This window comes from Ctenopharyngodon idella, chromosome 12 (genome assembly GCF_019924925.1).
Source record: "Ctenopharyngodon idella isolate HZGC_01 chromosome 12, HZGC01, whole genome shotgun sequence".
Lineage (NCBI taxonomy): Eukaryota > Metazoa > Chordata > Actinopteri > Cypriniformes > Xenocyprididae > Ctenopharyngodon > Ctenopharyngodon idella.
The window spans coordinates 13,984,380-14,000,057 of NC_067231.1; the positions used below are offsets into that span (position 1 = coordinate 13,984,380).

A 15,678-nucleotide genomic window follows, 5' to 3' on the forward strand; every position below is an offset into this window, starting at 1 on the left:
ATGTGGAGGAGATCATTGCTGTCAGATTAGTTTACCCATGAGGGCTGTGCCTGCCAGGGCTAATTTAATGCTCTGGCCCACGTCATCTCAGAATTTTCTTTAAAGGTGAGAACCATGACACTAAGTACAAATCTTTGCTCTTTGTGTACTTTACAACAATAACGTCAAGTAATATTCACTATAAAGTACATTAGGGGGTCCTCAAACTTTATCAGGCTAAGGACCCTTTAGAGGGGATGGAGACAGAGCAGGGACCTACGTTTCATATTGTATTAAAACTCATGTATGGGTCATGTATGGGTCATTGACGAATAAGGTTTTTAAAAGTGTAAAAAAAAAAAAAAAAAAAAAAAAAAAACCATAATGGAGATATAATTAATTTTGAAGTTTTATTAAGTGTCAACAATGAGATTATGTGGTTTTATAATCAATTAACACTGCTTTTGTCATTTTTTTACAAGATGGAAAAAAAGTCATTTGGTTTAACCAAAAATTTGTTCGATATTTTCAAACAATGCTAATAGGCTGATATCTAGCTAGTTACTGTAGCTTGCTAGCTAGCTAGCAAAAGGACAATCAAATATTTTATATTTAGAACTAGTTTTTAAAATATTAAAATATTACAACATTTTCCATGTTTTATAGTGGTTGTACCGAATGACCTGATGTTTCGGGACATGCGTATGAGCAAGTGAAAACATGAACTTTTCAAATAGTTAAAAGAGAGTTAGTTACTTTGCTTCACAACCATGTGGTCCTTTGCAGGTGTCTGAATGATGTCACATCCTGTCCAAAATGGTCCCTTTATATTCGTTACTCCGAATGACATCAATAAAATTAATTCTGGATATTTTTTCTCATAACAAAGCAACGACTTTTACACATAATTTTAATACCATTTTGCACTATGTTGATATATGATGTTATAAAATCATGCCAGAACAAAAAATATATACATTTATTACATTTTAAGATATTTTAATCACAAATGAAATGGCTGTATTGGCCTTTGGACGGTTAAACCAAATGACCTTTTGACACTTCAAAATCTTTCAAATACCTTTATATGTCGCAAAATATAATTAAAACCTTTTGTATTCAATAAAAGAGGTCTAGTTGTACTATCTTACATACTTTGGATGTCATATTTTTGTTTTTTATTATTATTAAGGCCTTTGGACAACAAAATGACCCGTCACGTCATTGACCCATATATATATATATATATAAAAAACTTCATAAAAACTGCAACAACTTAAGGTTGGTAAGATTTTTTTGTTTTTGAAAAAAGTCTCATAAAAGTCTCTTATTATTATATTAAGTATACTGTACATATACAAATTATAAATTTGTAAGAAAAGTATAACTGCAACAATTTGAGGTTGGTAAGATTTGGTAAGTCTGATAAAAGGCTCCATTTGAACATAATATACTGATTATATACTAATATAATCATAATATACTAATATACTGATTTTTCAGAAATCAATCTAATATGCTAACTTTTTCAAGATTCTTTGATTAATATAAATTTCAAAAGAACAGCATTTATTTGAAATTGTGACATTATAAATGTCTTTACTGTCACCTTTGATAATTTTCATGGATACTTGCTGACCCTAAACATTTGAACAGTGATGAATAAGCTAATTAATGCACACAACTACACCTAACAGAATAAACTGGCTCAAATATGTTAGTTTCCTTGAATAGAGATTGTGTGATGTGTGTGTGTAAGAGAGAGAGAGAGAGAGAGAGCGAAGAAACCCAAACCCTTTCTAACACATTCCTAGTTTGAGGATGTATTATGCTACTAATTGGATTCTATCAGGATAACAAGATACTAAAAACACCTTTTCACCAAGGGACCCTTAAGGACCAAACACCTTGATAAACAAGCCAAGCACACGCACACATGCTCTTATGGCAAGAGCATCTAATAACTGATGTTTTAAGCTGTTTATGCGTGCAGCTTCAGTAGGACCTTCAGACGATCTGTTAAAACAAACACCCGCCTCCAATTCACGCAAACAACTTGTGGCAAAACCAACAAAGTGCTTCACAATCTCTTAAGAGAATGAAAATGTTTCTCTGCAAATTATTTTCTCAGGCTTCTGTCTTTGGGGCAATTTTGTTTTTTTCCATAAACGACAGGCTCCTCTCCAAATTCCTCAAAGCACAGTTCTGCTGATCGTCTGTGTCTGACAGCGACAGGCAGTGAGACAGAGGAAATCACTGCCAGACATTGCCATTATAGCCAATAAAGACTTGCTGGAGTGCTTCTCCATCTTCACAGGCTATTGTCTGGACTAGCTGGACTAGATGGAGCCACACAGCGAGTTGTGTTTGTGTTCGTTTTTGTACAATCACATGTGCAGCATGTATGACATGTGTGCAGATTTGAATGAAGGAGACACGTCGTCAAAATAACAAAGTGTGAGGGTGATTCAAGCTGGTACAGCACAACCCATCATACTCTCCCTGAGAATTAAACAGTTATGACTGAAAGAGGTGATTTATCATGCTGACCCTCCCACTGAAGGTTTCTGTAAAAATGGTTGTATGTTGCTTTTCGAATGGGGAAATCACGTCATTCATCCTACAAATAAAAACTGATGGTACATATATATTCTAGCGAGAATCCTTTCGATTCTCTAGTAAAGCAGTAGCCACTGACTGCAACTGTTTGACAAATTTGATTTTCTTCAAGATAACCAAAAACTTAAAGCATGCCCGTAGCAAAAAAAACAGGCATGATCTGAGAGGTTGTTTACATTTATGGATTTTCCAGATGGTTTTATCCAAAACAACTTGCATTCAGGGTATATATTTTGTCATTATATGTGTTCTTTGGGAATTAAATTTTTGTCCTTGTCATTGCAAGAGCCATGCTACAGAAACAGGATTGTGCAAAATTCAGAATTAAAGAATTTTAACTTACTTGGACCACACAGGAAAGTTAACTGGAATTTACTGAATTGAAAAAAAAAAAAAAAAAAAATCAACAAATTTACAAACAAAGGGCACAAAATTGAAGTGAAGATTAGAAAACAGAATACACTTAAGCCCAAAGTATAGTTCACTTTTTACGCATATGCGCAAGATGCGAATTTCGTCATCAGAAGAGTACGCGCACCACTAATTTGTTTATCCACAAGGTGGCAGCTGTGCCCTGGGGGCGTCGATTCACAAGGTAGTCAAAAAAAAAAAAAAAATGCATAAACAGAACAGACCGGAACGCATGCAAGCTACAACAACAATGGTGGGTACATAGACGAGAGATTGTGCGAAGAGGTTAGAAAGAACTAGTGAGTAGACGTAACTCTACCATGAAAGAATACAAAGATGTTTACATGGGTTGTAACTCGTGGCGAGAGATTGCTCAAAACTGGGCATGCGTCGAACGCCTGTGCATGCGTACAAGTCGAATGAAGTATGCTTTGCAAGGCTGTGCATTTGACTGTGCGTAAAAAGACGAAGTATACCCAGAGCTTTAGGGCTAGATTTAATGTCAGCGCAAACCCTCTTTTGCAATTAAAAAACTACTGCCAGGATGTACTAAAGACATGCAGTGGAAAATTAGTGATGAAAAAACATGGACAGTTATTTTTGTGGCCGACCTTTTTGTATATGCATTTGTTTGAGATAAATAAACCGTGCAACGTAGTAAGGTTAGTGGTAGTCAATTTACTGGTATTTGCGCCATTATTTACCACCCAAAAGAGCATATCTTAACCCATTTTGTGCTTGACATGCCTGCGATAGTTGCCGCTAGGAGGAGGCACCACAGAGAAAAGAGAGCGTGTGATAGAAGGAAGAGAATTTTCTCCACTCGTGTTATTTGGAATGCCAGAGGAAGACGTTTTCCAAACATATAGGCTTTGTCCGAAATCGCTCCCTATACCCTTAAATAGGGCACTATTTGAGGGAACAGCTATTTGTAGCGGTGTCCTAAACCATAGTGGACGTTAACGAGTGCATTCATTCAATCCCACAATGCACCACAATAACGAGTACACAACCAATGTACACTCAACAGCTAGAAAATACCCATAATGCACTGTGAGAGTCGCGCCGCACGGCAAATAAATTCCCGCGTCTGACCAGAGGATGGCGCCCACAGCTGAATCATCCATCCATCCATTTCCCAATGTGGTTACAACATAATATCATACAGGTATAAATTCATTTTTATTTGATTATTAAATTTTTTAATTAAGGTTTATACATGCTAGTTTTCATGACAAAATAGATAAATCTTTTCATTACTACTAGAGTTGCCAGTTTGCTGTTTCAAATGATTAATAAACTGCACGCACAAAGCTACGCAAAAGCGACAGCCCTCCCGGCGCACTCAGTGTCCGAATTCACTCACTCGTTTTCCTTCACTTCTTCAAATGGACTATATTAGTGGACTAAAGTAGGGAATAGCGAATGAGGGTACAGGGGGTGATTTCGAACACAGCAATAGTTTGCCAAGCTACGTTATGCGCCTGTATTGTTTGTAGATTACCCGCACCTGATTATCATCAGCTTTGCTAATTTGTGCTGCTCTTGGTAGATTGCGTTGGTCATAATGGAAAAGATCTGCTGTGTCTGTGTTCTTTAATTTGTGCATTGTCAGTAGATCATCTGCAGAGCTTTCCACTCCCATTAGGTCTTTAATGGGATTGCGGTCTCAAGCTAATTTACCCTGTTTAGTCAATCTGGCCCAGTGATATCATTTTAATAAGTAAGTTTTCATAAGAACCTGTGTTATTTTAGTATCAGGGAGATACTATTATAAGTTTTTATATACATTTTGAATTAGATTTTATTTTTGTATTTTCCATTTTCATCCTAAATTTAAAGTTTTAGTCATTTTGTTGTCTTTTTTGTCACTTTTATTAGTTTTTTTTTTTTTTTTTTTAATATGTCTAAATAATGAAAATGTTGCTTTGCTAATGTTTTTTTTTTTTTTTAATGGTTTTAGTTTTAGTTGACTATAATAACCCTAATAAGAAGCAAGCAAGTCATAAGAGATCATGTGTTTACTGTGTGTTCTCTGCACATTTTTTTGTGCTTTTTGGCACAAGAAAAAAAAAAAACAGTGCGCGAATCAGGCATGTTGCATATGCATACAAAATGCAGGAGTCATAATTTATTCACTTTGACTAGTGAAAGCAGAAATGGCAAACACTGCATTAATGAGAACAGGGCAGATCCTCCTGGGGCTGTCATCTTTAATGCAAAGATAATGTGGAGTTCAATTAAAGCTGCGCCCAAGAAGCCCGAAGAGACAACAGACTGTCTTCTATATTCTGCGCCTCCCTCAACCTTTTGTTTAAGCCAAATGGTGGGAAATCAATAATATATGATGCAGGTAGCCGGTACCATAATGACCATGTGTTACGAACCATAAAGAACCTTCCAGTCTCTTGCACTCAGGAAAATATGGATACTAATGTCTCAAACCAGGTGTTGGGAAAGGCCAGTGATGAGAACAAATGGGTCAGTAAATGTACGAGGACCTGCAGAGAGTCAGTGAATAATTCAACACACAGCAGAAGGTGGGTCAGAAGAGGAAGTCCCAACCTCCACTCAAGTCTTGTGCTAGAAACAAATGATTCAAATGATTAAAGGAACAGTTCACACAAAAATTTAATCCAACAAATGTTCATTATTTACTGACCCCCATGTTGTTCTAAATCCATATGCTGTACATTTTTGTTGCAATATACATATGTAAAACAATAATAATAAAATAGTTGTATTAAAATTAATTAAAGGGTTACTTCACCCAAAAATGAAAATTCTGTGGCTCACCCTCATGTCGTTCCACACCCGTAAGACCTTCGTTCATCTTCAGAACACAAATTAAGATATTTTTGATAAAATCCGATGGCTCAGTGAGGCCTGCATTGCCAGCAAGATAGTTAACACTTTCAGATGCCCAGAAAGCTACTAAAGACATATTTAAAACAGTTCATACAGTGATTTAACCTTAATGTAATGGAACAACGAGAATACTTTTTGTGCGGCAAAAAAACAAAATAACTTTATTCAACAATATCTAGTGATTGGCGATTTCAAAACACTGCTTCATGAAGCTTCGAAGCTTTATGAATCTTTTGTTTCGAATCAGTGGTTCGGAGTGTATCAAACTGCCAAAGTCGCGTGATTTCAGTAAATGAGGCTTCGTCATGTCATAAGTGTTTCGAAATTTCAATGGTTCTCCATTGGGGGGTGTGACTTTGGCAGTTTGATACACGCTCTGAACCACTGATTCGAAACAAAAGATTTATAAAACTTCGAAGCTTCACGAATCAGTATTATGATAAGTTGTTATTTTGTTTTTTTGCCACACAAAAAGTATTCTCGTCGCTTCATTACATTAAGGTTGAACCACTGTAGTCACATGAACTGTTTTAAATACGTCTTTAGTAGCTTTTTGGGCATCTGAAAGTGTTAATTATCTTGCTGGCAATGGAGGCCTCACTGAGCCATCGGATTTTATCAAAAATATCTTAATTTGTGTTCTGAAGATGAACGAAGGTCTTACGGGTGTGGAACGACATGAGGGTGAGTAATTAATGACATCATTTTCATTTTTGGGTGAACTAACCCTTTAATGAGGACCTATTAGGCCTTTTTTGATTTTGGGGTCTAGAACAGGTTTTCATACTTGAATGTTCAAACACATTATAATTTTACATTATTGCAGCACCTCTCTTCCTAGTCTGTCAGTAATGCTCTGTTTAGTTCCTGTTTCTATGTAGCCCCTTCTTCCAAAAAGCACATGTTCTCTGGCTGGATCACTGTGTTGTGATTGGTCATCTGATTTGTCACGCCCCTATTATAACCGCAAAGATTGAAAAATAGCGTCTCTTGGACATGGCGACAACACACTACTAACGCAACTCAACCAGGCCTCGCCCCCCTTTTATTTTGCATATGCATTGGGTGGGAATTATTTAAATGAGGAATATTATGACATGTACTGTATGTTCCCAGAAGAAAACTTGGGACTACAATTAAGGCATTTTAAGGAGTTCAGAAACAGTTCTTACTGATATAGAGAATAACTCTCTTTGGAGTGACTTTGTGCTTTGTACAGTAACTGTGCAGACCTTTTTCTTGCTCCAACAGCAACATGACACACTAAAGAAAGTTGAAAATATAAAAAAAAAGCATAATACGGCCTCTTTAAAATAATTTTATATTTATTTTAATAATATAATACATTAAAAATTAAAAATATTATACCTTACTATAGTGGATGTTTGACTACTGTCTCTTGAATACATAATTTTTGGCCATCCAAATCATTTGACATGCTGCTTTAACAGGGAATAAAGTATTTTCGAACATGGTCTGTGCAACATCTAAGTATTCCCTCAAAGTACCTCTAAATCTCTGCTCTCATTCTGGCCTGTGGCTATATAGTACAGTATCATCTCTCCGTACATCTGTGCATCCCAGCTGCCGTGAAGATCACACTGTATGCACCAAAGCATGAAAAAAACATGAACATTTGCTCGTTTAAATCATGGTAAATGTGGGACATAGGGACGGTCAGAGGTCTGCGATTGTTCCCCCTGGAAACAAGAGATGTGATGAACAATATGAGCAAAATGTGAGTGCACAGATAATCTAGATAAAGGTTATTTGTTCACAGGGGCATCACTAGGACTAATCATTCGGGGCTCAAGCCCTGATGTACTGATTTCAGCCTATCCTAGAATATCTCCAGGAGTTGCGCGCAACAGCAATTTAAAAAATAAATAACGCAGTCAGCGCCGCACAGTCCTCTGAGAGAAAATGGCAAATAAAAAGAATCGAACAAGTCTTCTTTATTTTTGGCAGAACACGAAGAAAGGTAACTTTTAACTGTTCTGAATCTCTGTTAGGGGCAAACTATGGGAGTAAAACAAACTTTTACCTGCTTAAATTAAACAATGCGGTGGTCCATTGACATTTAATGACTTTTATATGGCCAGGAATCGGGTTTTCTGACATTTATATTTGCCTGATTTCAACGCTGGGGAAATACATAATATTGCCCAGCTCTAAAAAGAAGTTAACTAAAGCATAACAAGCATAGGCTATGACTTTTTGTTTTATAGAAAGCAATATTTAAGTTAAAAATCGATCAATGACATTTAAATTCCAACAAAAGGAGGAATATTAGTGCTATTTGGTGGAAATCAAGTGTAATGTAAATGTTTACAATAGATGTAGCAGTCATTAGCATTTGCAAACAATCTTTTTAAAAAAAAAAAAAAAATCTCAAGACATCAGCCGCCAAGTCGTGTAGTTTTCATTAGTAGTAGGAAGAGTATTCTTTTAAGTTTTGATGCTTAACTTGTGTCAAAGATGTCATTAAAGTTATAATTCACAGACCAGTTTCACAGTTTTCACAGACCAGGCTTAAGCTAGTCCTAGACTAAAATGCATGTTTGAGCTGTTTTAACTGAAAGCAACTTGTACTGACACACCATATGTCAGTGCCATTGTTTTGGGTTTTTTTTTCTTTCTAGGGCTCATTTATAAGTAGCTTTTAAAAAATAATTTTTGTTTTTTTGTTTAATGTAATGTTTTTTTTTTTCTAGGGCACATTTATAAAAGCTACTTAAATGTCTTATTAAACTAAGGCCTAATCCTGGCTTAATCTAAGCTCTGTCTGTGAAACCATTCCTTAAAGACTTAATGGGCTATTTATTTTTTAAACATATTTACACTTAAACATTTTTACATTCTGTACTAAATCATGTCCTCAATATTGATTGAAAATGTCCTGATTTGTTATTATTGTTTGGTAACATTTACAATAAGGTTCCATTTGTTAACATTAGCTAATTCTTTAGTTAAAATGAACAATTGGCCTACTTCTAAAGCATTTGTTAATCTTTACTGATGTTGATTTCAACATTTACAACTTTATTAAAATCAAAAGTTGTATCTGATAATATTATTTAATGGACCTGAGCTAACATGAACAAACAATGAACAGTGGCACACGTTTTTATAAAGTTAACAAAGAGTAATAACTAGGCCTACTGTAAATAAAAAAACTGTACTGCTGTTGTAACTATTGTTAATGTTACTTAATATTGCCTAATGGGACCTTATTGTAAAGTGTTACCAACTGGTCATTATATTTCCAAGAATGCTGATATTTCACCACTATCAGTAACATTAAACCTTTTCAATTAAACTATCAGTAGTTTTCCCTTTTTTTGGCCTTCAAACGTCTGAAAATGCACATATGCACACCAGTGGAATCAAAATTTTCTGAATCAAAACCCTGTGTACGGCCCTGGGAGTAACTAATTGTGTGTGCCAGAGAGAATAGCCTATGTTTTTTTTGTTGTTTTTTTTTACCTCCAAGACTGTGAAATGATTAGGCAAAACTGAATGAAGACAATTGAGAGATGTAAACAAAGTATAATTAATTGTACATTTATGTTTACCAATAAACAATATTGCAAACAGCCCCTGATGTTTCGGGCTCAGCCCCTGATGTTTTTAAAACCTAGAAACGCCCGTTCATTCATAATGTGACGTTAGCAAGGTCCCCTATGAAAGAGTACAAATAGAGTTCCCAGTTTTGCCCTTAAATAAACCATTATTCTAATCAGTGATTATTCATATTTTCATTAAGCCTTTACTCTGAAAATAGGTTTACATGTTCAATAGGGGGTACATCTATTTTATATTTCTGCATACATGGAAATTAGTGTTTTTTAAATAAACTAAAACATGTATGCTCTTTTCACACTATTATTCTATTCTATGTCGCTATAGCCATTTATTACTCTACATTTTGAATAATTTAATCAAACCACTCATTTGCATTCATATCCACAACAATAGCAGATGAAAGGATAAAGGATAAATTGGAAAACATAGGCCTGTAGCCTTATTAAATATAACACTGTTAAGAACACTCTTATGCCTGTTTATTTGATCAAATATACAGTAAAAACAGTAATAATATGAAATATAATTACAATTTAAAATAACTTTCTATCTTAACATATTTTGTATGTAATGTAAATGTATGTAATAGATATAACAATGTAATTTATTCTTGTGGTGGCAAAGCTGAATTTTCAGCAACCATTACTTTTCAGTTTCAGTGTCACATGATCCTTCAGAAATCATTCTGATATCCTGATTTGGTGCTCAAGAAATAGTTATCAATGTTGAAAACAGTTGTGCTGCAAACAAAACTGTGTGCAAACCATCATTCTGATTAATAGAAAGTTTATTTGAAATAGAATTTTTTGTAACATTATAAATGTCTTAACTGTCACTTTGATCAATTTAATGGATCCTTAAGGGTGCAGTAAGTGGTATTTGAACTACGCTGTTGGACAATGTTGATATTTGAAATCAACCCAAACACGTTCTCTCTCCTCGACCATCATATGCCCCCTGATGCTGATTGGTTAGACGTTTGTTATTGGACTCGGACTAACAAAACAAAGAAAACAAAGTCTGTGCACCCTGGCGTGCCAAGTACAAAAAAGTTTTCTCATGCTTTTCTTGTACTTGTTTCTATATGTGAACATTTTTGTAACTGTTTATGCCTCTATAAATCTCTTTGCTTGTAAGTTGGGGGTGGTATGGTTTAGTGGTAATAAGATCTAGCTAGAGAAGTTAAAGATCGTAGGTTTAAATCCTGTAAGCAGCAATCAATGAACTAACATCATTGTGCCCTTAAGCAAAGCACTTATATACTTAAAGGGTTAGTTCACCCAAAAATGAAAATAATGTCATTTATTACTCACCTTCATGCCGTAAGACCTTCGTTCATCTTCGGAACACAAATTAAGATATTTTTGTTGAAATCCGATGGCTCAGTGAGGCCTCCATAGCCAGCAATGACATTTGCTCTCTCAAGATCCATTAATGTACTAAAAACATATTTAAATCAGTTCATGTGAGTACAGTGGTTCAATATTAACATTATAAAGCGACGAGAATATTTTTGGTGCACCAAAAAACAAAATAACGATTTATATTTCAAAACACTGCTTCATTAAGCTTCGGAGCGTTATGAATCTTTTGTGTCGACTCATGATTCGGATCGCGTGTCAAACCGCCAAACTGCTGAAATCACGTGACTTTGGCGCTCCAAACTGCTGATTCGACACAAAAGATTCATAACGCTCTGAAGCTTCATGAAGCAGTGTTTTGAAATCGGCCATCACTATATAAGTCGTTATTTTGTTTTTTTGGCGCACCAAAAATATTCTCGTCGCTTTATAATATTAATATTGAACCACTGTACTTACATGAACTGTCTCTGCATTTAATATTATCCCTGTGACAAGTGTACTATAATAACTGTAACTTTACTGCTATAGAAAGGCAAGTAGTATTTAAATGGAAATGACTCATAAAGGCAGAATAAATAAATGATTCAATTAAACAGTCTCTAGCACTGTGTTCTTAGTACACAGAACAGAGCTGGGTCAAACGTATGACAAGGAAGTATATTATTATGATACAAAACATCAACATGTGCTTTTACTACAAAACACCCAGGCAAAAGTGCACATCAATACACTTATCTGTCTACATATGTGAGAATAGTGAGCAGGCATTACACACTGGCATTGCCCCTATTTTGCTGCAAGGCTATCAGCTCAGAGCAGGGACTGTGAGCCGGGTGCCTGGGGAGGATGTGCACATTATCTCTGTACTGACACCCTCTAAACAGCCAATCCCCAGACCGCAATAGGCCTCAGATAGACTCACCAAATCCCTCCATCAGCCTCTCTACCTATGAGTGGATGAAATAAACCTACTGCGCAAGTACACACATGCACACAATATGACACAGTCACTTGGACGAACACTCAAATGAGTGGAAAAGAGCAATCTGGAACCAAAGACAAATGCACGGATGGATAAAAGAAGACTAAAACTCTGTAGTGAGTGGCACAGACATAAGATTATATTATTATATTACAAAAAATAATTTCATATAATATGGTAAAACTATTATTATTTTATTTTCTAAAATATTTCAATAAAAAATATATTTTAATAAAAGAGACAAAAATGTTTCCATTTTAGAAAGAAAAGAATATTATTTAGAAAAATCAACAACAACAATTATTATTATTATAGAAGTTATATTTTAGAAAGTAAGTAATATTTTATTCGGAAAATAATAATAATAATATTATCACATTTAATTCTATATATATATATATATATATATATATATATATATATGAATGATTAATACTATTAACTATTAATAATATTTATTAAGTACTACATTAATTTAATTAATACATTTCCCAATCAAATATTCTTTTCTTCAAAAAAAAACAAAAAAAAAAACGCAGCAAATAATTTGTTTTTAATGCAGTTTTTGTGGCTGTATCCACAAAAATAACAGTCAAAACTACAATAGCCAGCTAAATATTTTTTTACCTGACGTATTCACATCGTTTGAACAAAAAAAAAATCAATGTTAAAAATGTGTTAGAAAACCAAATGTTTAAGACAGGCAACCATAGGCAGAAGCATGTGTAAGGCTGGGCAAGGCTTGGTTTTCTCTGTAATAATGGCAAATTGGAAAACAGATTTGGTGTTTGCACTCAAGATCACTAAAGGTTTCATTTTACAATGTGATTTTGAGGTGTTGAGCAATGTAGCAATCACAAATGTATCTGTTGAGTTCTTGAACACAATGGCCAATCAGACATGTTTAAGTTAAAATCCACTCACCCCTCAAAACGGCAGATATTTTTTCCAGTGCTGAATTCTACACTCTTGCAAATCCTCCAGCTTCTCTATAAGTTAACATATAACAAATAAAGTGTAGACTTTATATAGGCTAAATAAGCGATCCATTGTGCAGTCAGCTTCATTGACTATAGAGGAACTTTGTGAGATCGCGATGAATTGAGACAGAGACAGATAAACGAACTGGCCTATCGGGCATGTGCCCAGGGCACTAGACCGGGGGGAGGCTAGACAAGCTCAACAAGAAATTGGAGCGTGCTTTTGTTTTGCTGGACTGGTAAGGCAATGGTTATTTATTATTCGAATTGGCTGCCATAAACTGTAGCGGTTTGTGAACGTAGCCGCTTTAACAACAAATAATTTAGAGTGAATGTTTATGCTGGGATGTGTAGGTTGTCGCTACATAACACGTAACTTCAAATTATTTCATGACAATCTAGGTAAATGTGTTTTTAAAGAGGAAGTGCATCTCCTTAGCCTTACCCTGGAGTTGGTTCTAAGAAACTCTACCTGTCTCACTGGGAATACGACCACTCATCCCAAGAGTTTTCAACAGGATAACACTGGCTACTTTTCATGATCTCTCAATTACTGTCTAAGACAAGTCCCTCAAGATTTACTCCCCTTTAAAGTCTTGAAGCGTGAACAAGAAAACGCAGCCTCAAAATGAAGTCTGTAAATGTGATCCTGATAAAAACCTCAGCTATAAAAATAATCTAAACACAGCTGAGGAGCTTATGAGTTGACAGTTTGACTGGAATGCTGACAGTCGCCTCTCTTTGATGTCATCATTCTTCCTGTGGTTGGCTGGGCTCAGCGTGGCTCTGCTTGGTAGTCAGGGCACATTTGATGGGTAGGCTGGGGAGTGTTTAGCGTGTTTGCCCTGCGAGCCTCTGACAAATCAGCTGTTTAGGAGCTGTCAGTATGGCTGAGCAGCAAGGGGCCTGACATGGCCCAAGCAGATGGAGTCATGGACACAACAACAAACCAAATCCACAATCCATCCCAAAACGCAGAGCGCTTCATGACAATCACAGAAGGAATATAATAAAGTTACAGTCTCAGAAACAGGAAGATATTATACACACACTAACATAATGTATGGAAGATGAAAGGAATCTTTTACATTTATATTTCTGTGCTATTACCTTTCTAAGAATTCACACTGTACTTTAATAGCTGGTGGATGATGAAAAGGCCAAAAAGTTTAAAAATCTAGATTCATAACATTGCATTGATTGAAATTTATGTGAAATCACCAAAGCATCAAATCTATTTGATTCACTTAAAGATGGAAAAAAAGTGAGAAAAAAAAAAAAAAAAAGATCTTTAGAACAAACGTCAGAGGAGACGCAAGAGCAGGCCTAGTGTTGCATTGGTTTCAGTGAGACACATGAAAGGTCTGGACGGGTAATTACACAAGCTGCTGTCTCAAGATGAATGATGAGACTAGCAATGAGAGACTCACAGATGCAGATAAAACAAGTCCTTCATTTCATCCAGCAAGTTCAGATGATCAGGAGCACACTCTTCCAAAGGGGTGTAAGGGTTTACAACCCCAACCGAGGCATTATTTGCATTTTCTCATCATTACTCTTGTAGTGTAACTAGTGGCAGAGATTCAGGCCTGAAGAGAACACAACTATATTGCACAGTTCAAAGTTAAATTTCAGTTCAAGCATGATTACAGGATGAACCATCAAGAAACATTAAGCAACTTGGTTTAATGAGAAAGAGAAAAAGCGGTTATATGATGTATATGCAATCAGTGTTCGGTATGTTACTCTAAAAAAGTACTAATTACTAGTTACTACTAATTACTCTCTCTAAAAAGTATTGGATTACTTATTACTAATTACTTTCTAAATCCCATATCAACTTCAACCAGTTGAACAATACAAGGGTAGTCATGAAACTGCACTTTTATTTCTTTAAAATAAACAATATACAATTGCATTAAATATTCTCAAGCTGACCAAAGCATGTAAAGGAAGAAGGTTACATTAAAAACATACATTTTAGCACAAGACATTGAATTTTGAAATTAAGAGTAATCCCTTACTTTACTTTTTCAAGGGAAAAGTAATTAAATTACAGTAATTAGATTACTTAGTAATTAATTACTAAGTATATAAAATAAAAAAAATACAAATATTTTTTAAAACATCGCCGAGTAAAACACTGCGTTTATATAGAATTGTCTCTTTACGATCACAACAAACTGGACACATTTCAGACACGCATTCCAACTTCGCCTCAGCGCCAAGCGAAAGTCAAACGAGCGTGGAAAAGGTAAGTGATGATGAGGGAGCTTCATTACAGTTCAACAACAGTGAACTGCGTTCAGATGAGATGTTGTCAAGCTATGTCAGTAAAATTCAAACAGAAAAATGAACGTGACTGTCCAATCAGCCGTTATACCGTGCTCGCGGCACGCACTCAAGAACTGCACGCGCAAACGCGGCGGCACGTGCTGCATATTAATTTATTATAGCTTAAATAAAGCGCAGAAGAAACTACGAGCATACACCATCGTTCATCTGTTATAAATTAAGTCATGAAATTACCAAATATGATTAAAGCTGCTTCAAAACTGTGCATGCATGTATGTAGGCTGTTGACATGGTTTCAAAGCTATTGTTATCCAATTTGTTGGCCTTAAAACATTTTAAAATGCACATGTCTACACCAGGGAAATCTAAATTTTCTCACCGGAGCATGCCTCCGAACCCCCCTAGCAAACTACATTTTCTGACCTTGGTAATTATGAAACCCTGTGTACGGCCCTGCTTCTATTCTATCTAACAAAATATGAGGTAAACGTGTATTTCTCCAAATGTGCGCAAAAGTTTGACTAAAAGTTTGTATGTGTATGCACTGTGATCAAAAATAAATAGGAGCAAACGCGTTTGAACATAGAGGTTTGTG

At 35.4% G+C, this 15,678-nt stretch overlaps 1 protein-coding gene across 2 annotated transcripts in view; it reads right to left on the minus strand.

Annotated features, from left to right (window-relative positions):
- Positions 1-15,678, minus strand: part of snx29 (sorting nexin 29) — a 136,047-nt gene that overhangs the window by 11,866 nt on the left and 108,503 nt on the right. The gene's annotated exons all lie outside the window — the stretch shown is intronic.